At 44.2% G+C, this 22,500-nt stretch overlaps 1 protein-coding gene across 12 annotated transcripts in view; it reads right to left on the bottom strand.

Annotated features, from left to right (window-relative positions):
• The window catches only part of ncor2 (nuclear receptor corepressor 2), an 89,504-nt gene extending 69,021 nt beyond the window's left edge, over positions 1 to 20,483 (bottom strand). For 11 of the 12 annotated variants that reach the window (XM_031570325.2, XM_031570326.2, XM_031570327.2 and 8 more), the window contains exon 1: positions 20,035 to 20,482. The gene's annotated coding sequence lies outside the window, so the exon portion shown is untranslated. Of the gene's footprint in view, positions 1 to 20,034 lie in introns of all 12 variants that reach the window. The other variant, XM_031570332.2, reaches the window with a different exon arrangement.
• Between the last annotated feature and the right edge of the window lie 2,017 nt (positions 20,484 to 22,500).

The raw sequence follows: 22,500 nt of genomic DNA, 5'->3' as shown, positions 1-22,500 counted from the left end.
GAATCGGTTTAGAATCGAATCGTTGACCTCTGAATCGGAATCGAATCGTGAGGTGCCAAGAGATTCCCACCCCTAGTACCAGGTGTGATACACAATTTTACACATATATATACATCATTAGGACAAGACAACCTCTGCAGAACAGAATGCCTGAAAGCACATCACAAACCATACTGAAAGCAGAAATCAAGGTTTCACAAACATTACAGTAATTGCCCTTTGCCCCCCTTTGCCCCCCTTTGGGGCTTGGTGTAAAGGGAGGTCCTAGCATGTAGACCGAAGCATGTAGTGTGAAGACTGGAAGGGAGTAGGCCTTGTGTACAGTCCTCCTTAACAATAAATAAAATAAAAGATGAAACTTGACGAACGAGCGCTGAACAGTTGCGAGTGCATAAGGAGGGGCGAGCGAGCGAGCACTCATGCTCACCTCGTGAGGATGGTTTTCCACTCGCAGATACCAGTCCTGTGCACTCGCATTGTGTTTTTCACAGATTTTGATATTAAACACCATACACTCACTGTGAGCTCAACAGATCAGAATACATCTCCACTGCAGCTCCACTCAAACTAACATGGGCCCAATTCCCACTCATATTGCTTTAGTTCATGCCAATTAACCATATTGGGGTCATGTGAGAATGGGGGCAGCCAATATAGTTGTCGCCCGGTAATCTAGCCCCTGGAAACCTAGCAACATTACCGCCATTCTTCGGCCACTGCTCAAGTGGGAATGCAAGCCACAGGATTCCTGTCTTCTATTGTGTGTTCCATTTGAACTGGAAAGTTGGAATTTGAGAATTAAATTGGAACGCCCCAAAGTCGTATTTGTGTCTAGGGATGCACGATAATATCGGCACGACATCGGTATCTGCAGATAAAAGCTTAAAAACTTAATTATCGGCATCTGCAGATATGAACATTTCTGCCGATGTACCTGGCCGATAAGGTGACGTTCAAATTATGCGCACGCGAAGCAAATGTTTTGGTTACTATGAGCGCCAACAACGTAATTCAACACGTCGGCTGTGTGGCAGTACTTCACAGTATCAGAGGATGTTGACATGTTATTTGTCAGGAAACTTTTCAGGAGATGGAAGAGGAGACGACAGCTTGGCCGTAACGTAGGTTGCATGCATAGATGCAGACCACCCGCGTGCAACGCTTAGCAACATTACCTGTCGCGCGCTAATAGAAGTTAATAAGTTGCTAGTTAGCTAGACAACACTAGCTAGTTAGCTTGCATACTACGTGACACCAGCGAAGTTGATGATCTCATTTGACGGGATGTGAAACGTTATGTCACGAGCCCACGCTATCTGTACATGGCTTACTTTTGCATTGATGGAATTTATATAGCTAACTTGGCAATAACCTTACATAGATTAGTCTAGAAATCCTAGAAGGGATGTTATTAAACTGTAAGTCAGTTAACCAACGTTAGCTTGCCAAGTTAGCCAAGTTGCATTTCCAGAGTGTAGTTGTTCAAGTTGGTACTGTTCAAGTATGAAAATTGTGACGTGAAAATATAAATAAATCTGCCATATTTGAAATCATTTCAATAGTTTCATGAGTGAATGTCTATTTCTAAAATGATACAAATCAAGTTTTTATTGTCCCGTATCTACAGCAATACCCTATCATAATAACAGATTAATTCTAGTACAGGAGAGACTTTTCAATAATTAAAAAGCAGAGGTGTATATATCGGTATCGGCATCGGCAATCGGCCAAAATGAGATTGTAAATATCGGCATATCGGAAATCGGCTAAAATTCAATATCGTGCATCCCTATTTGTGTCTCATTATATTAGTAGTACATAGAGCACTGTCCAACTTCTATATGTATGATTGCCTAATTGCTATGCTAACTAGCTAAAGAAACTTTTAAGTCGCCTTAAACGGTATAACTGGCAGAGTTCCATTCGCGTGAAATGATGAGTTGATCTAGGTTGTTACAGTCTAAATTTAACTTATAATAGAAACAATCAGGGTGAATGTGGAGCTTTTATGCTTGGCCCCCAAATACACAAGTTGAACCTAGCAGCTAATTATTTTATATCAACACACGTTAGCAACTGCCAACTGTTATAATAGTTCCCTAAGATAGAGTTAGATAGTTAGAATAGCTAGGTTAACTGGCATGAGATTGTAACTAGGTCTTCATTCCCAAAATAGAGTAATCATTGCAGAAACACACTGAACTTTGCTGTGGTTGACAGCTAAGTGAGAAATTATAATTCGTTTTCTGACTGTTCGAACGAACACACACACACACACACACACACACACACACACACACACACACACACACACACCTGCATGGTGAAAAGGCCCCTCCCCCACCTCTCTACTCACAAACTAGTTGAAAACAATCCACTCCCTAAAACACATAGCAAACACATACACACAAATGTAGTTTAGCTAGTCAGAGACTCCATCAAACACAAAGGCAGCACCTTCTCTCCCACTCTCCAGCGATGTAACTGCCACTACACACAACACAACATCCCTCTATACACATGCGCATTCACACTAGAAGAGTTGCATAACAGCTGAGTGAATGACTCACCACAGAGCACACCAATAATCTCTACTCATCCCCTGTGTGTGTGTGTGTGTGTGTGTGTGTGTGTGTGTGTCACTCTACTGCTGTGCCTTTTGAGCTTATCTCCTGTTGACAAATGCTTCTGAGTCTGAGACTGCTGCTGGGATCTGCTACTTTGGCAACTTCCTGAAGTCATTAAGATAAACGTTGTGTGAGTGTGTGTGTATAGTGAATGTGTGTGTGTGTGTGTGTGTGTGTGTGTGTGTGTGTTAACTACAGGTTATCTGATGAAAATAACACTTAATTTTATACTGAAAGCAGCCTGGATCATGTAAACCTTGATTAAGATTGACCAGATGAGATGACTTATCACATCCATTAATTTGCAGCATTTAATAACAAACCTATGGCTTTATCCATTTGGTGTCTTCCAAATGAATTCAATCATTTGGTGTATATTTCATAGTCCACCATGCTTCTTCATGGACCGCCCTCACTCAGTAAGATTTCCTTATTTCCCAAACATCTGTGAATAGACGATAAACAATACAGTTTTACATTTTCCTCTGGTAATTCATTTTATTTCCGTTTACGAAAAGGTCTCAATCACACCCCCCCCCCACACACACACACACGCAAACACTAAATATAATCTATTCTCTACATTCCTAAGAGTTGTAAGTCATGTGAAGTGAGGGTTGGCCAAACGCTGCCACACACACACACTTTAATGGTCTGGTGGGAACAGAGGGAGGCTGTGCCGGGTGACTAATGAAAACTGCAACCATAAATTCAGACTTGCCTCAGACAGAGGGGCCACACGACCCCATTAGCCCCAGGGTCTGGACACACACACACACACACACACACACACACACACACACACACACACACACACACACACACAATCCCCTACAGAGAGAAATCCATCAATTTACGAAGTAAACTACATCTACAGAAATGCACACACAAACGCACACAGCATCCCTTTCTGCACACAAATACAACACTCTGTGTGTATGTCTATGTTTCTGTGAGCACAAACAGCAGCAACATCAGGCTGCCCATCCCCCACAGCCAAAAGCATAATGACTTCCGCAACTGTGCTTGAAATATGCAGGAGACAGCTGGCATAGAAACACACACACATAGACTTTCATTCTCTCTCTCACACACACACACACACCTCCACAACCCTTCCAGTTGACTGCACTACTGACCAAAATCAAACATACTTTAAACAATATTCATAGAGCAATAAGCCCCCACCACACACACACACCTTTTGTTTGTGCTGCTCAAGCAGACAGCTATTTTTCAGCAGGCAGTGCAGCAGACCAGAAAATGAGATTCTGAGATCAATAATCTCCCAAGCAACAAGCACAGCACTCTCCTTCCTTCCCTCTCTTATTCTCTCTTCATCTCTCTCTCTCACTGCCTTCTTACATGGCAGTCTCATCAGCAGAGCTTCCAGCAACACACACACACACACACACACACACACACACACACACACTAATCCGTCCTCAGAGACAGACAAAGCTCAGGAAACAGCAGAGAGGAGGACGAGAAAGGAGGAGAAGAGAAGGAGAGGAAAAGAGAGGGGACTTAACAGGGCTGTCACTGCAAATGGAGGCCTTGATTAAAGTCAGGTCGCTAATTACAGGGGACAGGCCAAACGGGAAGAGCTCGCTTACACTCTCTCTCTCTCTCTCTCTCTCACGCTCTCCCTATACGGTTCAATACGCACACATGAACACACGGTATTACGACATGTCTGTCATTTTCCTCTAATTTCCCAAACTTCCTTTCATTTCTAAAGTTGCACATTCAGATCCACAGAGCACCTCTCGAGCCTGTTAGAACTTCGCTGGAGTCCATCAGCACTCTGTATGCATATAGGAGCTGGAGGAGAGAGGGGAAACTAAAAAACTAAATATCAGCTCCAACTTGACAATGGCGAAAACACTAGCTAGCTAGACAGAAAGAAAAAAGTTTGGAAAGGCACCGTCGTCTTTCAAATCCGCTGTGGGGGAACGTTTTGGATTCAGCGTTCAATACGATGACGAGGGGGAAGAAGACTGTAAACAAACAAAGTGTTTGTTTACATAAAAAGAATATATATATAAAAAAAAAAAAAAGAAGGGCACTCGGAGACCCTAGACTTCCAACAAGGCCAGATGCTGCATCTCGCAACGCAAAAGTAAAACTAAATTCAGGGATCCGATCCAAAATGGAATGGGTTATTACTTAGCCTATGCTACACCTTTCCACCAACTTTCATGGAAATCGAGCCAGTGGTTTTTACGTAATCCTGCTTAGACAGACAGACAGACAGACAAACGAACACACAAACAACTGAAAACATAACCTCCTTGGCAGAGGTAATAACAATAGCAGTGGGAGTATTTATAGTCAAAGGTTTGCAGGCCTATTCGGTGGTTACTGACTCAGGATTATGTCACTTGATTGGAAAAAAATGAACTGCATTACAATGTTTACTCCCACTTACATTTCAGCAGTAAAGCTCTATGAAACGTCAGAGAGAAATTACAAACAAATTGACAGACACCCTATCTAGCTTTCTCCACTGAGAGTTGGTCCTCAAGAGCAAGTGAAAGCTACTTCACTGTAGTAGAGACAGAAACCAGGCCTAATTGGTCATGCTGTCATTTTTCTAAATAGAAACCTTCATTTACCTACCTTCATAACCTTCATTTACCCTCATATGCGCTCACAGCCCTAGGACTCTTCATGCCATTGCTCATTCCTCCTCCCCCCCCCCCCTCACACACACACACCCCTCTTCTCGTCCGGCCCGTCCTGTTCCCTTCCCCTCTCTGCCATGCTTGGTGCCATGCACATCAAAATCCTCATACCTATAAGGTTATGGCTCCTCATCAGTGGCACTAGAGCACACATGACCTAGGGGCACTCCTGCCGGTCACCAACAAAAGAGAATACAGACGGGGGGTCTGAAGACTTCTGTGCCACTTGGTCAAGCATAGTGGAGATCATTACGGTTTGGTGAAAACATGCGATGACAATCACAGGGATTGGACAATAGGAAAAAACAGCCCTGTGCTATCACGACGAGTGCAAACGACAGCAATGTGCAACGTGCTCAAGTTATCAAACACAGATCAGCACAGCTGAATGCTCACCTGTCAGAGAATAATGCCAGGGTGCGCAGACAGACATGGAAAAGCCTGTGGAAAAGTCAACGCAAAGGGCAGAATCTAACTCCATTTTGTCCTCCCTCTTCCTTTGTATGATGTTGAGTATGCTATGACTATGTGTCTTAGAGCTCCGCTGTGTCTGTGTGATTGAGTGTCAGTGGCTAAACGTCACCCCTCTCTCGTCCTTAGCGTGTTCCCTCTCTCTCCCTTCTTTTTTTTTTTTAAAGATGAAAGCAGAAAGCCATCAGGCCCTCATCCAGCGGCCACTTCCCCCTCGTCTTCATGAATAGAAACCCTAAACCGCTGCAGAAACCGCGCTCTTAGCTGATCCCCAGTCAGTGGGCTTGACCTGCGGCTGCTGCTCCCCCAGTCAGGAGCTGCGGCGCACAGCCATTCCTGGATCAGCGGCCAAAGCTAACCAGCAGACTACCACTGCCGAATATATGAGAGCGCTAATCACACTAAGTGCTGTGGTCAGGGATGGTGTGTGTGTGTGTGTGTGTGAGAGAGAATGGGGGAGGGGGAGCTGTAGTGGCTGTGGCTAGGAGGAAATCACAGTGGTGTGGGCTGGGAGATGAAGGCTCTCTGTGTGTGTGTGTGTGTGTGTGTGTGTGTGTGTGTGTGTGTGTGTGTGTGTGTGTGTGTGTGTGTGTGTGTGTGTATATATGCATGTGTTTCCTGGTCTAAAAGAGGTAGCGGGCTGTGAAAATGAACAAAGGGTTTAGCAGAAAAAAAGAGAAATGAAAGAGAGACTGTCTGCCTTGCTCCAATGGGATGCACCTCTTCCTTATAGGATTACCATTAGACTCTAATCCTATAAAAACACACATGCCGTAAACCAACCAGATCCATAAACAAACAAACACACCCACACAAAGTCCTTCATTTCTCAACTGGCTGTTTGGGGTTTCAAAAATCATTGTTTGCCAACGGGCTCCCAAATTTGCTAGCATACCAAGACTAGCTCAGGATGACCTCCAACATGATGTCAGCTATGTGTGACCTCGCTGGAATGTGTCGGAATGAGAGCTGCTGCAGAGCAGCCAGCGTCATCAAGAGCAAGCCATAAACAGCCATAAAACACACTCCCAGCTGGACCATGGCCCAGTACAGTATTGGTGTGTGTGTGTGTGTGTGTGTGTTTAAGTATGTACTCAGATAAGAGGGCCAAGGGACCCTGACAAACACCAGAGAAAGGTTTTGACTAGATAAACATTATCGCCATACTACAGGGAGTGAGGTGAAGAGGAAAGCGAGAGGAAACATTACAACAGAAGACAGACAAGAAAGGCACGCCCCCTTAGCTGTAATCTTGCTCTCCTAAGAAATCAGCCGTATCTCTCTATACACGGGATCACGGCAGAAAACAACACATGCCACGTCGGCCAAAACGCTCAAAGAATATGACGATACTAACCCGCACACATATACCCCCACATCCTTCCAGACACTTGACTCGGAGAGAGAAGAAAGAAAGAAAGAAAGAAAGGAGAGAATATGAATAGAGGGGGAGCGGGCTGAGAAGGGGAGGAATAGAGGAATAAACAAAGAAGAGCGGAGTACAGAGTACAGCAGAGAGAGGACAGTGGGCCAAAGTGGTCTGGCCCTGGAAAACTAGAGAGCCAAGGCTGTGGTCGAATAGTAATGAGAAAAAAAATGACGTCCCATGTCCTGTCCTAACCACTCATGACATTTTCCATCCAGGGTCAAGGAAAGATTTCACGGAGAATTAATAAGAACTTAGGAAAAGACAACCACAGTGCTAGGAGAATTCTACTGCACTCACACTAGACTTCATCATTCTGTGACGGCGGATGTTATTGACGGGGGTCATGTTGATTGTTTGTTGTTACTGCCGCAAGGAATTATGGGATGGCATTATCTGGCAGTGTACCCTATGCTAAAGTAGATACGAAAGGAAGCATTGAAGCACCTTTACTTTAGCATTTAGAGAATTCGAACAGCTCTTATCATGGTTGCCACATAGACATCCAGGTACTTTCATTCAGTCAGGAACCTTCCTAAGCAAAGAAGACTCTCCCACCACATCCCAACTCTGGGCAGCCACAGAGAAAACAATGGAGGCATTCGGAAATGACAGAATCTCTTTTCCAAAGCCGAATGTTCCACACAAGCACCACAGTCTTTCACCTCTCCTCCCATCCCCCTCTCTCAGCTGGCCTCCCTCTCTCCCTCTTTCTTTCTTCTCTCTATCTCTCTCTCGCACAGCGCTTCCCGGAGCGGATGACGGCTCCTGGAAAAACAAGTTCCTTTGTCTGAGCGCTGCTGTGACATCACGCCTGCTTACTGTAATGTGTGTGTGTGTGTGTGTGTGTGTGTGTGTGTGTGTGTGTGTGTGTGTGTGTGTGTGTGTGTGTGTGTGTGAACAATTGAGCCACTGATGGTCAAATCAGGAGGGCACACTAGCAGGAGCCTGCTGACCCTGCACAGTCTCTAGAGTGTTAACTAGTGTGAGGAACTCCCTCTCAATAAGATACTAAGATACAAACCATGCTAAGCAAATGGCGCAGCTCTGTCCCAGACATACATGCCCACGTCTATTCAGAGAACAGGAAGGGAGAAGGGAGGAAGAGTGGAACAGAGATAGGAGGATAAGAGCAGGCACTAGGCCAAACAGACAGACAGAGATGGATGGGGATTTGGTAAATAGGCTCTCTGTGTGTGTGTGTGTGTGTGTGTGTGTGTGTGTGTGTGTGTGTGTGTGTGTGTGTGTGTGTGTGTGTGTGTGTGTGTGTGGTTCTACTGAGGACGTGTGAGCAGTGCTTTATGGTTTGCACGATAGGGTGGGGGAGGAGGGGCGGTGCAGTCCGTAGCTCTGTTACGGTCAGGCTTTCACAGTGATGTGCCAGTCCTCCACTCACATTCTCACACACGTACAGAGAGAGAGAGAGAGGGGGAGAGCGAGAGAGAGAGCCACACAGTGAAATCTGTGCCGGCTGCTGCTCCCAGTGAGGCCCCAGCTCAGGCCAAACACACCCGTTTCATAAGCTGCCACTCTGTTTCATAATCACACACCACAGACGGGACAGGGAGAGGGAGGGGGAGAAAAGGATAAGGGGGGATAGAGAAAGAGCTCGAGAGACAGAGAAAGAGATAACGCTCTAGTTAGTGAATGACCACAAGAGTTCTGTGAGTTCTGTGTCCTATCTGCTGTCCTTTCTGACCTCCTTGCTCAAACAGAACGATTGATATGATTGAGAGACTGCCTAGGGGGACGGTTGAGAAAGCGTGAGGAGAGACAAGAAAAGGGTGACGAGGTAAAGCTATGGCAAGAGGGAGAGAGACCGTTAACCATTCCAAGCCTGGGGCCCCAGCTGAAGCCGTTTTATGTGATTCCGTGACCAGCTTTTTAAAGTCAAAGTTAAAGTTAGTTTGGGCCACTCACCCACCGAGAGATGGAGGGACAGAGAGAGAGGGACAGAGAGAGAGAGGGACAGAAAGAGAGAGAGAGAGCTCAACCTGATTTATACAACTGTTAGTTGAGGTCACGCAATCTGACAGGATAAGAGATATTTAATGCATGCGGCCATTACAGCCTCATCACAGCCTCAATACTGCCCTACCAACTTGACATGAGGTCAGTTCATGTGTTGTGTGGAAACACAGAATGCTTTTGCTGGCATCCCAATGGAATTAGACCTGTTAGTGGAGTCAAAGAAATGGCAAAACTAAATCAAAAAAAGGGGCTTAAATGACAAGTGATGAATGCTCATCTTATTAAGTCGTGTGTGTCAGTTAAATTCATAACACTCTTTAAAACCGCACTGCACACCTACGCAGACAGGAAAAATGACTGCACAATTACGTAAAGGGTCACACCACCACAGACACATACAAAACCACTTAGAAATGGCAAAGAATATGGGGGGGGGGGGGGGGGGGGCGCAACAGGACCCTTGATGTTTGGTTTCAACCAAGGGCTCAGCCTTTGCATTTGAGCTGCTGATGTCAAACGTATGGCAACCAAACTAATTTGCAAGTTAGAGTTCGTCAACCCTGACCTTTGCTACCTAGACAAAGAAAGAAATTGGATAACAATAACGATCTGTCCTTTTTTGTCAAACATTGGCGTCAACGGAACGGGCAAGAACACCAATTGTACCGTAACACAGAGATCATGCTTGTAGACTGGCAGAGAGAGAGAGAGAGAGAGAGAGAGAGAGAGAGAGAGAGAGAGAGAGAGAGAGAGAGAGAGAGAGAGAGAGAGAGAGAGAGAGAGAGAGAGAGAGAGAGAGAGAGAGAGAGAGAGAGAGACTATAAAAGAGAGCAGACCGAGCCAGGCTCTGTCCAGCACGAGGATCAAGCACTGGCACACATATGAGGCAACCAGCCAGAGCCCCAGGGCTACGCTCTCTTCACACAGGACTGGAATGCTTCCAGCGCACGCAGACACATCCACCCCAATCAGCCATGAATATCATCTGTCTTTTGTAGACTTTCACACCCTCAGAGACACACACACACACACACACACACACACACACACACACACACACTCTCAACAGTAGGGCTGAACGATTAAATGCATTTGCGATTTAATCGCGATATGATAGAACGCGATTTTCTAACCGCAACGTTCGCGATAAAAAAAAACGTGGTCTAAAAAAAAAAAATTAAAAAAAAAATTTAATTTTTTTTTTTTTAAGATGGTACATTTTGCACACAGTGTTTAAAAAGTGCATGCCTAGTGTTTATACTTAAAATTACTTTTTTTATTACTTAAATGCACAGTGGCAAAGCCACCGATTTGTTGTTCTTGTTTCAGTAATGAGCAGTTAAATAAAAATGTAAAATGTGGGAAAGAATATTTTACACTAAATGTATCTAATATTGTGTTGGTCATATTTGAATCATTCATTACGTTTTGTTGGGGGAAAAAAGAGGATAAAAAAAAAAATCGCATATTAAATCGCAATCGCAATATTTTGGTAAAAAAAATCACAATTAGATTATTTTCCCAAATCGTTCAGCCCTACTCAACAGTACTTATAGACCATTCTTTTTATAACAATACTCAAATGCATTTTCCCCTATACACTGTCTTTACTAACCACACACACACACACACACACACACACACACACACACACACACACACACACACACACACACACACACACACACACACACACACACACACACACACACACACACACACACACACACACACACACACACACACACACACACACACACACACACACACACACACACACACACTACATCTTCCTCTTATTCCCCTCCCCCTCTCTTTCTGGATGTTATCCAGTTTCCTGGAAATGTCGGCACAGCAGCTGTGTTGGGTGGGAGATGGAGGGAGGGAGTGAGAAAAATGGAGGCAGTGAGAGGAAGAGTTATAAATCTCACTGCAGAATGGGACTTCTGTCTGAGTGGGCCACAAGAGAAAAAGCAGCATTTAGGATGTCCGTGCCACATCTATAAAAACACACACACGCTGCGCTCTACACACACACACACACACACACACACACACGAACAAATGTAAGCACACACATACACACAAATGTACACGCACGCACACACACACACAGTCAAGCAAAGCCATTCCGTACAAGGACTGAATCACAAGAATGCACACAAGCACATTATGATTCTGCCTCTGGCTGGCTGACAGGCATCTACTTCATATGGATCTTTTTTAGAATCCCAACGGGACAAACACAAACATACAAACACACGGTTCCCATATTGCAGATGAAAGGAGTAGAGGGTTCTCCGGGACTGGCGTTTGAGGACTTCTCTGGAGGCATTCGCTTACTGTAACTGGGAGTCACTGTGGGTCACATGCTCTGTTCAGCTGCCTGTGTTGTTTGAACTCGGATCTCAGTCTTGATAAGGGGGGAAGCTGAGGTGGGAGATTGCCCGCTCTGATGCTGGGACATAAAGCCGGATTCAGACACACGGGCACACACACACACAAAAATGTACACACGCGTGCACAAACACACACAAATGTACAGACACACACACAAATTTACACACACACACACACACACACACACAAATGTACACGCACACACACAAATGTACGCACACGTATACACACACAAATGTACACGCACACACATCTAAATGTTCTTTGAAAGCTGGCATACTGGGGAGGAGAGCCTGCTGTTTGGTGTTTGAGTATTAGTGCAGCTGTCTGCGCTCATTTCAATTCTGTGAGGTAGATGAGCAGGCTCTCCCTGCGGAGGCCAAAGAGAGGGAGGAGGGAAAGAGAGAGAAGAGAGGGGGGATGAGAAGAGGGAGGGAGAAGTCTTGAAACTAGGGCTGTCATTAAGAAGCAGACATGAATTCACAGTATATATACAGATACTGCTGCATCGTCATGGGCATCATATCAAACTCACACACTGGCAATGATACAGGCGAGGCTCAGCATTCTACTCCAGGAGAGCTCCAGTCATCATGTGGCCACTTTAATGTAATGACAGCGGGTTATCTTCAAGATGCCTGGACCACTTTTCCCCCTCAGTGGGGATATAAAGGGCCGAGACCACACAAAAGACAAACACAGAGAGGACTGGGCCATGCACTGTTCACTGTTCGGAGAGCCAAGGCAGGTCATCTCAACTCTGCTGCAACTAAGTTCCATGTTGGCTAAGCAGCCGAGAGCAGCCACCATCTTGGCTCAACTGCAAGGCCAGAAACAAGGCGAGTGACTCTGTAGTCGTGTTTCCACTATTGGGCAAGTGCAGGCTGGAGCAATCACCAGGACAACCAGGGCTAATGGCCAGGGTCAAGCCACAAAAACAAAAAACATTTGCTGTTGCGGTCGCTCGTGTGGTGGAATGTACAGTTCGCACTTAAATAAAGTATATCCTTCGTACACACTTGTCAGACTCCTCTATTGCTTAAAACTGGCATGTACTGCAATAGAAGTTATTTCATTTAATTTCATAACCTTAAAAATGTAATGTTTAGGTTATAAAACAGTTATCTTGTTGTGTTGGCGCTGAACCTCTCTTACCTGACTCCAATAACCCTGCCTTTAACCTCGACACTGCATCAACTACCAGTTGCTCCGAGCGCTGAGGAAGCTCCAAGGGTGTGTGCTCAAGCACCGGAAGTGACCATGGAAATGGGGCTAGCCTCGGTACACACTAACTCGGCCAATAGTGGAACACAGCTACTGAGAAGAATTCATTAATGGACAAGAGGAACGCCCGTTTGTGAGTGTGAGAGAGATAGATACCCGTGGATATACGCCTCCACCAGTCCTTTGAAAGTCCCCGTTCATGACATACCCAGTAGCTGACCAAGGCGAAAATAGCTTCCCACATCACAGGCCTCGCAGCTCCTCCACAGACTTGGTGTTCCAAATGGCATTTCACAGCATGCCCACATCTCTTTCAAGCGTCTCTTCCCAACTACTCTTGTCAGAGTGTAACAGGTCTTAAGTTTGTATCCCCAGCAAACCAACCTATAAAAGGCTCATGGTGGCAAAATGTAATGACAAAAATTTGAAAAGGAAAAAGAAAATGCAGAAACATTCTAGTGGATGTCCTTCACTGCGACTTCACACCACCATTAAGCTAACTGAAGAAAATGTTTGAAGAAAATTAAGAGCGCATTTCGCCCGCAGTGGCCCATCAGATTATTTGGAGTTTGAAAATTGCAGGACGATGGCGTAATTCGGTCGTTTCATTTGCTAAAAGAAAAAGAAAAACTTGAATGGCCTTGTAGATATATGTTAGATATTTAATCCTGTGCTTACTTTAACAGAACGACAGTTCTGATATAAACACAAGTGACTAGATAGCCTACTAGCTGGCTAACTAGCTTGCTAGTCCAGTCTGTTACGCTATTTCCACACGCCACGTCACCCCCACTCAGAGCGAAGCAAGCGTTTTGCGTCGCTGGCATGTATCCCGTTTGTAACATTTCACTGAAACATGCCTTAGTAAGTTTCACATTTGTCCTGTAAAATAAAATAACTGCAGGTGTTTGTTCTCAGAATGACATTATAATAAATATATATATATATATATATATATATACACACACACACACACACACACACATATACACACACACACACACACTTGTTTTGAACAGTGACCCTCACTCTCCTAAGCACAGGGAATGAATAGCCTGGCTGCCACAATAAATCCTGCTGTTTTAATTCAGCTGGACTATCCCTCTGTCCGGCCAAGTGAGGGATAGCCCTGCAGGGCCCCAGGGCTCAGGCACTCTCCCACAACCTTCCCCATTCCTGGAAAAACAGATAGGTGACCGCGTCACCACCATGACCCCCATAAGGCTCCAGAATGGAGATTAAACCACACACACCCCAACCCCCCCCCCCACACACACACACACAGACAGACAGACAAACGTGGGATGTAGTGAAGTCTCATCTCTGCCTGGTCTCTCTGACGAAACACAGCTTCATTTAAACTCACATAATCTACCCTGCAGCATCAACCTCTACAGATAAAACACATCTAAGATACACCATTGAGTGAAACTCAAACTTTCCGACAAGAAACCACATGGTTCAGTTATGCAATTCTTACAGCCTGGAGACAAAGTTAGATGCTGTCACTTAAAGTAGCTGTTAACGTGATGACACACAATGGTAGATAAGGAAACCACAGTGTCATTCAGTCTGCTTGGTGTCTTAATCGTGGGTCTAGAAGCCATCTACACCTCTGGTCTAGAACACATGCTAGCTGAGGCTGAGACCCCAGACCACATCTGTAAGAACTGAAGCCAGGCATAAAATGCCCAAAAGTGAAGTAATAACATCCTTCAAGAAATCTCTATATTAACTAATGGAAAAGACCCAAGTGCAGTTAAAGGGAACTGTTAAACATAAGCCTGAAAACATTCCTTTAATTGTTTACACAGGCGCTGGGAGAGTTCCCCCCCCTCAAGCTGAAGCCTCCTTCTCCGTTACTCTCATCAACATGGGTGAGACGGAGTGACTGTACAAAACACTGGCGGAACTATTCAACGTTAACATTCACAAGAAAAGAAAACAAAAATCTGCCTTCTCACACACAGGAAAGTATATTCTCACTAATGAACTCCACATGGTCTGGGAGAGAGGGGCTTCTGGAGAAGAATGAGCTCGGTGGCACAACGGTGGCCAAGAAGGAAGGGGATGGCTCCTGGTAAATGGCAAACCTGCTTCTCATTTTTTACCATAAATGTCCATTGCCAGCAAACTTGACAGTCTGATGTGATGGTAATTAGTTTTATACCATATATTGAAGATTCAGTCTTAGGTTTGATCAGTCAGGATTCAGGTTTATTCTTGAAGAATGGCAGCCGACCATTTGTGAGACAGAGACTTTCAGATCCATCCTCCCTCACAGAACTTCACCTCAGCATATCTGACTTGTTCCTTGGGGAACAGTCTGTTAAATACACTATATCTAAGGGGTGTCACCGTCTATTCAAATGGGCCATGCATGCAGGGTTCTTTGTCTCGACCTGGGGGGGGGGGGGGGGGGTGAGAGTCTAGTATCACACCTCACTTACCCAGGTCAGAGACAAAGAATATTCACCAAGCAAAGTCCACTCATGGCTAGTTAAATCCAAATAAAAGTAACAATTATGACTAGGTATAATATCATTGACTTATTGACTATGGCATATTCTTATGACCTATGCTGGTCCCTTCATTCCCCCTTTTTAAGACTGTATGTCTTAAACATCAGATCATTTAACTATTTTCTTTTTCTTGAGTGAGTGGCTTTGTTCAGTCTTTGTCTCATAAATGTGGCATTCTCTCACGAGGGAAGGCGAAACCCATGTTACAGAGTGCCCCACGCTTTTTCGCCAATTGTGTGGACCTCTGATTTAGGGACAAATTCCTTCCCGATGTTATATCAACATAACCATCCTATTTTAGCCGTGAGAGCAGAGAAATATAACAGAAGTAATACATATATGTACATGGTACCCATTCGGAAAATGCAGTTTACAAGCGGTGAGAACACAGAACAAACTTAATTACACATGTTAACTCTAAGGTAAACTAAGCTAAAATGAAATGTTAGGATTAAACAATAGTACAGAAGATAACGGATTATGGGAGATACATTATAGTGTCACAACATCTTAAAACATTTCCTTTCTGGTTACTGAGGGGTACATGACATGGAGCATTACTTTATTGTAATGTGGGTTGACGGTAATACGGTTAAGTGTGTGTCTCTGTGTGTGTGTGTGTTCGTGTGTGTATGTGTGTGTGTGTGTTGACACTTGTCTCAGTTGTTTGCCTCCTATGGTCTTCTCTGTGTCTTGTGTCTTGCCTTTGTTTTAAAGCAAGGGTTGACTTTCCTTGGGAGGGGGTAGGACGTGTGTGTGTGTTTGTGCGTGTTAGTGTGTGTGTGTGTGTGTGTCTGTGACGCTTGGCTTGTCTCAGTTGTTCCCCTCCATATGGGGTCATTCCACCTTCGGCAATTTGCTGATATGCTGAGGTGAAGTTCTGTGAGGGAGGATGGATCTGAAAGTCTCTGTCTCACAAATGGTCGGCCGCCATTCTTCAAGAATAAACCTGAATCCTGACTGATCAAACCTAAGACTGAATCTTCAATATATGGTATAAAACTAATTACCATCAGATGGAGGTCCTCACCGAAAGATACGCTCTTGTATTTGCTGATTCGAGTTTGCTGTAAGATGCCTTTTCACCCCGGTTTGACTCAACACTTTGGTAAGTATTCGAGTTTGCTGTAAGATGTCTCGTCACCCCGGGTTGACACAACACTTTGGTAAGTACACTTACCTAATTTTGGGAAATATAGGAAGTAGAGTCCTGTCTAAGAACAGAAATCTTATGTTATTTTACTTTTATTTTTATTGTGATGTCTTAGAAGTTGACACACACGGTGCTTGTCTTAGAAGTTGACACATCGAAGTTTTTGGGTATTGGTCCGAGGCAGTCTGAGCTGTGCTTGTGATATACTCTATTGTTTTACTTACCGCTCAGATATTTAATCCCAAGAGAATTGAAGTGTTTGTGGTCATAACGGTGTGTTTGAAAAGATCTTCAGCATCTTTAAGTTTACCTAATCTTGGGAAAATTTAGGCCATAGATTTTAGTCGTTTCCAACAGGCAACCCCCTGTGTGGAGATAGACAAATTCGAGCTTCCTTGAAGCTCCATATTCGAGTGTTCTGCCAGAAATTGGAGTAATTCTCCCCTGTTCTGAAAGACACTCCACGGACTTACTAAAAGTTCCATTGACAAATGGATAACCTAGAACCAGACCAAGCTTTACACATAACCTACGGACTCAGAATAGTAACACTTGGCACTGTGAATTCAGACACAATGGGAAAGGGATGCACATGACCTCCCATCTAAGTCAAGTCATAGTGCTCAGTGTTGTGTCAGAACAACCTGTTGTGCAAGGGCTAATGCAGAAGTCATTTTTGCTGACGTAGCCCTGATATCAAGCTACTGGGTATTATCAGTAATATCTGCAATAGAAGTAGTCATTTCACACAGAATACAGAAGCATTGCCCTTTTCCATGACCATAGTCATACAGACAAAAATGTCTATCTATGCCTGGCTTTTCCCAAGGCCATATTTCCTCATTACAATGAGAAACCTGGGATTCGATGGAGCACGCCTTAACAGTCTACGTATATGGGAACATAGTACTTACAGTGGTGCTGTGAATGCAAAGTCGTTTGTTCACCCACTGCTCTGGCACCTTTGACACTACCACGAGTGTGCGCTAACTGAGAAGCGTGACTTGGAGGACATAAAAACAGCATGGCTTTCATTTTCTGGACCAAACCTGGAGCCCACCACCAAGCTGCCCCACACGTCACAACAACTTCCCTCTGACCCAGACAAATGATCCATACTCGCTTACGAGATGGTGCGTTTGGTGGATTGACACATCTTCTTTGTACAATGTCTTGGAGACTGCAGAGTTCAAAGCAACTCCTAGTTATACTACCAACTAGTAATGAATCAAAACTTCATTGAGCAGTATTGCTTTGTTTCACACAAAATGATAAAGTCAATGAGTGCAGCCAGGAGGAAAGAGGTGATGTAAGCGGAGGAGAGGGAGAGAGGATAGAGAGAAGCACCACTCCGTCAAGCACAGCAGAGCGCTTGGGTGGAACACACCAGTTGAGCGGAGTCCAAAACAAATGTGTTGTTTTCTGGCGGCGTCCTGGCACCATGTAGAGAGAGGGAGAGAATGGGGTTACCTAAGGCCATTTCTGTTTTGGGTTTCAAGTGGAGGGGAGGGGAGGGGAGGGGTATTATTGGCTCACATTATCAGACCAAGCTTTGTTCGTTGCTGTGAGACGCAATGGGAAAAAATGCATTATCTGCTTTAAGAAAACTTCAGGGTTGGCTGCCTGTTGGTAATGTAATTCAGAGGACGGAATCTCTTTTTAGAATCTTCCCACTAAATTTAGTAAAAATCTGCTGACAGCAACATTTAAGGTTTGTCGTTGTTGGCTTGGGTGTTATTTTCAGGGGGGGGAAACCGTTATATTTATTTGTCCTATCTCCAGCAAACCTTGCCCTGCACTGACGCCCTACCCGGTAAAGGAATTCCAAGAAACCACTCAGCAAGACTTCGTCGAATGCATCCATAGCTTTTCGAATATTACACTGATAAAGGTTACGAGGTTATTTACATTACTTTGTTGACGTCTACGAAAGTGGGAAAATCCGTGGCTAAGGGGCTTGCCGGCGTTTATGCAAGACAGAAAATGTAAATAAAGCCCATGTAGCTGAAGAGCAGTGAGCAACGCCTGTCAATCCTGTGAAAGAGACCTGCCAGAACTTGGCATTAAAATGTTCATGTAACGCCGTGTTCACCAATCTCCCTTGCTGATCCCAAACACATATTCCGTTATGTAACAAAACGAGCAAATCCACATAGACTGTACGTCTATTTAGACATTTAACCGCAAAACGTGTCCTAGCAAAAGCAAGTACATACCTAATATTAGGTCGTGTATTGTATAACAATAGATACAGTAACTACCGAGCAAACTAACGTTAGTAATAGCTCTGGCACATCAGATAAAACAGTAGCGGCACATCAGGGTACTTTTGGTATCTCAATTCATGGATACAAGTAAGCAGTCTTGCCCAGCTGAAAAGATAAGAACAGCACAGCATGCAGCAGTGATTTCTTATCTCGTCCCAACATTGGCAGACTAACACTGTAACCGAGATCAACAAAACTGAATGATTCACCGTGTTCCAATTTTTTTTTTTTACAAAACATAATATTTGACCAGATTCCTTGAATACCATAAGGTTACCATATAAGGTTACCGGGCAACGTTTGACCCAAAGTTCTGCCTATTTTGCCACCCCCAACGACACTGACAAACAAATAGCTTTAGCCACCAATGGCTAACTTTGCTTGTTATTGTCATCTAAATCGATGTTAATATTATGGCCTGCTAACTATCCTACTAACTATCTACATGCAGTGATTACGTTAAATGTTAGTCATCTAACTGTTATCTAGTTCAGTTTGGTCAACTTAGTTAACTAAGGTAACATTAATCATTATCACAACTGACTAGCTAATGTTATCTTACTAGCTAATACGACAGGTAGCTTGCCATGTTTGGCTGCTAGCCAAGTGAACGAGCTAACGTTAATATTGCCTTGGAACAATAACTTGGCGCTGGCTGCCGAGACGATTGAAGATAGCCGGCTGACTAGCCAACGAGTATCGCTGTGCACAAATTACTTGCTAACCAATTAGCCATCTGCAATAGAGGCTGATTACTAGCTCGCAAATCATACAACAAAATTATCGCCAAGCATCTCTCGTGTTCGTTTAGCTTTCATGATGTTACCCGCTTTCTATAAGACAGCTTTATATTAAGAAATGGACAGACAGCACTCAACTACAATATCACCGATTGGGTAACTAGACAATTTTGCTAAATGGATAGCAAACGTCAACAGCCACACTTTAACAATAAGGCATAATACACTGGTGAAATAGCTAACTAGTTATCGAGGGTTAAATGCAGGGTCTAGGTTTCCGCCTTGTTTTTCAATGTTAGCTATGGCTAGATTTCAAAGGCGAGTGGTTTGTGGACGCAATTACAGAGCTGCTCACAGCCTCTATTTCAACAGCCGCTAGCTACCTAGCACACGTTAGCGTGACAACACAGCACATACGGAGAGGCAGAAACAGACATATGTCTATGGGGAGAAAGACAACTAGCTAGCAAGCTATCCACTAGCTGGGTTAGTTAGCTAGCTGGCTAGCAAGACAGCTAGCAGACAGTGACTAAAATGTTGTCTTACCTCTGTTTTGAAATAAGGTCTGCTACAGCCAGCAGAATTCTTCTTGTTCGCTAGTTGTCGTCGGTTGGGAAATTGAATAATAATCCACACAAAAATAAAAACGATGTTTTCGCTCTCATCTGCTCGGCGCAAATCTTGCTAGGTACTTGCGAATGTCGCTCCTGCTCCGAGTGAAATGCTGAACCGCCTCTCCCTGACAGACCTCTCGATAGGTCGTACGTTCTCGCGCTCTCTTGCTCTTTTCCTTTTTTTTTACGGTTTTCGCCCACTCATTTCATCCCAATGCCCCTTGCCAAGTACATGCCTCCATTCTTCTTTTTGAATCTCGCCTTGCGGCAAGTCCTTAAAAATCCAGATTCGCAGAAAGAAATCACAGTCGCTCAAACGACAACTGGACTGGATTCCCGTATTCAGTAGTAGTTTGAGAGAGACCGCTCAACGTCAAGTGCATTTTATTTCATTCCTTAAAGGGCCAGCACACTGCACATAGTACAGAAGAAAAAGGAAATGTGATCTGAATGAAGCATCGGATTTCGTCCCCTTCAGACAGCCTGTGGGCATTTTATTAAAGTCTATTTTCTATTGAATGCATTGTCTAAAGCACCAACTCAGTTTCTAACCTTTTTGGCAAACGAAATATTGTTATATTATCTTGTGAATATGGCATTGTTTGTCTTTAATTCTGTTTGGTTGGTTACAGTGGTTGTAGGGGTCACATTTATTACAACATTTTTTGTCCTCACTTTTAACGCAGAATTCCGTTTACAGTAGCACACACCGGAACATGCTTTAGTGCTGAAAGCCGAAGCAATGCCCTTATTTCCATGTATTTTCAGTGTGCAGGAGAAGTAAAATAATACATTAATAACAGGAAATGGCGCAGCCATCTGATGATCCCCTAACCCTCATGGCTTTACTGCTCTGTTTGCACAGGGGGACCAGGCATGTATACTTATGGAATTGCATTTCATAGAGTAATGTTTGTTCATGGACTCTCTCTCTCTCACACACACACACACACACACACACAATGCATGTGTTCACAAATGAAACCCATTCCACACATCAAATGCATATAATGGTAGTCACATGTATCCCACAGCCACAAAAACACAAACACGCCCCCACAATGACTTCAACAGACCTCTGTCCAAATCACCCCCAGAACCACACACACACACACACACACTCCTGTTTCAGCAGTTTCTCCTCAAGATCCCCTGCATGTGGTTCTTTTGATGCCTGGAGAGAAACAAGCTGTGTATACAGTATCCAGCATTGAGTAATGGTGTCAGGGATGATCAGAGGATGGCATGCTGAGAGGCTTGGCATGTGACGTATGACTGCGTCAGTGCCCTCTCACTGATCTGAGACCCTCACGCAGTGCATCGGTCACCTCTGGACCCCCACCTCTCCACTCCCTTCGCCCCTCTGGACATCAACAATGTGTCGGACAGTTCATTCATTCACAGTGTTCAATGCGTGACGGTAAAATTGAGCGTAAGATCCAGTGACTGAAAGCTCTCGTGATCAAGCAGGACCCTGAATCAATGTAGGGAACATGTGTGTGAGGCTGTTACTTGAATAAAGTGTATATGTAATGCCAAAGGCCTCTTTCAGGACCAAATGCTTGAAAAATACTATGAACAGATGGAGAGAGGTAGCCTACCAGTTGATTCCATCCAGCCAATTCACCCCTTCTGCAGACAGAAAATCAGAGTTTCTGTAGAATGTCTTTCTTACTCCAAGCAGTGGTGTTCTTTTGGCTCTGACGGGTTTTATCTGTAGATCATAGTATATGTAATTTGCAAGTTGACAGTTATACTGGACGGGTATCACTGTAATCTCTATCTGGCCGGAAAAATCCTAAAAGGAGAGAAAGGCCCATCTGTCTCTCTCTCTCTCTCTCTCTCTCTCTCTCTCTCTCTCTGTCTCTCTCTCATTCTTTCTCTTCAGCTTCTCTGTCAAATAGGCCTCTGGCTCATTTTGCCAATTTATTCAAGAGCCTTGTTTTAATTTAAACCACTCGCATGAGAGGAGAGGCAGAGGAAAATGAGACCTTGCATTTCTGATGGTAGAAGTGGACAACATGTATGGAGAGAAGGAGGATCTACTCATGAAATGTATGTGCAAAGTTTTTTTCATAGGACAAACAATTAATATGTCCACTACTCCCACACTAATTACAATAATCCAGGAAAGCCAAATATATGGGCTCAGTCAAAGTCCACCGATGTTTGTCATGTTTGGTGACTGTGATGTTTGATGTTAATATCTCCCCACATGTTTTCCCTTTGAGGGCAGCGTCGAGGGCTGGATGGTTTGTCTCTGATGATCTTATCCCCAATCTGCTCTGCAGATCGCCCATAAACCAAATAGCTGCTACCAGCCTCCCTCCTCTTGGCAAATCCCAGACCAGGTTGGATTTGACCTACATTCCCGTTCCCATGTGGTCACCATGATGTC

Source organism: Clupea harengus, chromosome 7 (genome assembly GCF_900700415.2).
Source record: "Clupea harengus chromosome 7, Ch_v2.0.2, whole genome shotgun sequence".
Taxonomy (NCBI): domain Eukaryota; kingdom Metazoa; phylum Chordata; class Actinopteri; order Clupeiformes; family Clupeidae; genus Clupea; species Clupea harengus.
Note: the sequence above shows the minus strand (reverse complement) of the source record. Positions and strands in the feature narration are given on the sequence as shown.